Source organism: Galeopterus variegatus, unplaced genomic scaffold, assembly GCF_000696425.1.
Source record: "Galeopterus variegatus unplaced genomic scaffold, G_variegatus-3.0.2 Scaffold7995, whole genome shotgun sequence".
Classification (NCBI taxonomy): Eukaryota; Metazoa; Chordata; class Mammalia; order Dermoptera; family Cynocephalidae; genus Galeopterus; species Galeopterus variegatus.
Window position 1 is genome coordinate 96,248 of NW_007734106.1, and position 2,784 is coordinate 99,031.

Consider the following 2,784-nt stretch of genomic DNA (forward strand, 5'->3'; position numbering starts at 1 on the left):
GCGGGAGTGCCACCGCGCTCCCAAGCGGTGCACTGTAGCAGTGCGCCACCGGGCCGGCCCCTCATATTATCTTTTAATTCTGTTTTCCACAAACTTTTTGAAGTATTCTCATATTTTGGAGGTAAAGCCAGAAGTCTTTTTTATGAATGGGATATGGTGGTATAACAAAGTGAGGAATCAAGGCTAACTTAATTTTTTGCTTGAGTAGTCTGCTAAGTAAGATGAGGAAACACTTCAGGAGAAAACAGTTGGGTGATTCCAAGATGGTGATGGGTCTGGAGCGGCCGTGCCAGGAGACAGCGCGATCCTGAGAAGTGTGCGCTGTGATACCACAGTACTAATTGCATTTCCAAGAGCAACAAAAAACGAATAATTCTTTCAACAATGATCCTACAACGACAAACAAGCAACAACAGGTTCGAGGTTTTAGGGCCGACACAAAAGAAGACTCCTGAGAGCGCCCAAGCCCTGCTGCGGGTACGAGCGAGCAGCCCAGACAACAAAAGCCAAGTAAGCCAGCAGAAATGGCACAGAAACGGAGTGAAACGCGCCGGACCGGCCCAACTCTGCGAGCTCTGTGAGTCACCCCCAGCCCAGCCCCACTTGCGGGGCGAAGCCCAACTGCTCCCCACCCGCCTGGCTCCCGCCTACCACACCAGGCTAGGCGCCCACAACAGAGCTGCCTCTATTTAATCGGGTGGGGGCGGAGATGGCCAGCTTAGTGAGGGCGGGCCAGCCATCTCTGCTTGGCGCGGCTCCGCACTGAGACATGCCATTTGCTTACCTCGACGTGGGGCACCCCGGGGCCTGTGGACCGGCCTACAATCCCACTCTCCCCGCCGATCTCAGACGGGGCTGGTAGCGTGGGGAGCCCCTGGCCAGCGTCGGGAGGGCAGGGAAGAGGAGCCCACCCAGATTGTCTCTCCACCACACCCTGGGCGTCGGCCCCAGGTAAACTCCCTGTTTCCGGAAGGCAGATTCCATCTCTGGGGGCCTCAGTTTGGAAGAACCCCTAACTGATTTCTGGTGGGGAGAGGGGAGCCCGGAGACCTCTCGAGCTACATTGAAGTTACTAGTGAGCTCTCCCGAAGGGCTGACCCATGCGGGGGGGAGTCAGAGAGGAATTGTGTGCTGAGGGGCCCTCCCCCGAGGAGTTCACTCCCGGCAGTTGGAGAGTCTGGACACCTGCTGGGAAGGGCGGGGCAGGGCACAACTTTGATGACTCAACTGAAAGTAAAGGTTTGTAGAAGACACGCCTCTGTCCTGTCCTGAGCACACAGAGTGGGGAGGGGCCCAGCAAAAGGAGGCGGAGTGTCAGAAAGAAAGAAAGAAAGAAAGAAAGAAAGAAANCCTTCACTTTTAGTCTGTGTGTGTCTTTACAGGTGAGGTGGGTCTCTTGAAGACAGCATATACTTGGATCTAGCTTTTTAGTCCAGTCAGTTAGTCTGTGTCTTTTGAACGGGGAGTTTAGTCCATTTACATTTAGAGTAGTTATTGAGAAGTGTTGTTTAATTCCTGTCATTTAATTGCTACTTGTTTAGGTGGTTTAAATATCTTTTGATCATTACTTCCCCTTTTATTTCTCTTCTTCAATGTTAGTTGGGAATTTAAGGTAGAATGGTTTAGCTTCTTTCTCTTTCTTGCTGGCATTTTTGTTTTAACTGTGGGTTTTGCTCTTTCTTGTGTATTTGTGATGGTGGTCACCATTATTCAGATTCCAGATGAATGACTCCCTTGAGAATTTACTGCAGGGCTGGTTGTGTGGTGGTGAACTCCCACATCTTTTGTTTGTCTGGGAAATACACTATTTCTCCCTCATTTCTAAAGGAGAGCTTTGCTGGGTAAAGAATTCTTGGCTGGCAGTTTTTTTCTTTTGGTATTTTGAATATATCAGTCCACTTTCTTCTGGCCTGTAGGGATTTCGGTTGAAAAGTCTGCTGTTAGTTTGATGGGGTTTACCCTATAAGCGACCTGATGCTTTTCTCTTGCTGCTTGTAGAATTCTCTCTTTGTCTTTGAGCTTTGTGAATTTAAGTATAATATGTCTTGGGGAGGATATTTTTGGGTTGAATCTGTTTGGGGACCTTTGAGCTTCCTGGATCTGAATGTCTGTATCCTGCCCTACAGCAGGGAAGTTTTCTATTACTATTTCCTTGAGTAGGTTTTCGATACCTTTTCCTTTCTCCTGCCCTTCAGGAATACCCACAATTCGGATGTTAGAGTACTTGAGGTTATCTGCTATCTTTCTTGGATTTTGCTCATTATTTTTAATTCTTTTTTCTTTTTCTTTTCTTTCTTTTTTTTTTTTTTTGTCTACCTGAGTTATTTCAAAAAGACCATCTTCAAGCTCTGGAATTCTTTCTTCTGCTTGCTCTCCCCTGCTGCTCAAGCTCTCAGTTGTGTTTTTTATTTCATTGAGTCTTTCATTTCTAGAAGTTCTGCTACACTCTTTGTTATGGTATTAATCTCTTTGTAGATTTCCTCCTTCATATTCTGGATGTTTTTTCTTGTTTCATTGTGTTCTCTAATTGAGTCTTCCTTTTTTTCTTCAAGTTTTCTTAAGATCATTGCTCGAAATTCTTTTCAGACATTTTAAGGATTCCCTGTTCCATGGAGTCTGACTTTGGAACATTACTGTATCCTTTTGGTGGTGTCCTTTCTCCTTTATTGTTTGTACTTCTAGTATATTTTTGCTGACAGTTGGTCATTTGGTAAGGAGTTTGCTTCTTCTGTTACACTGAGGTTGGCTGTGGAGTAGCCCTGGTTGCTACGGGGGGGGGGGGGG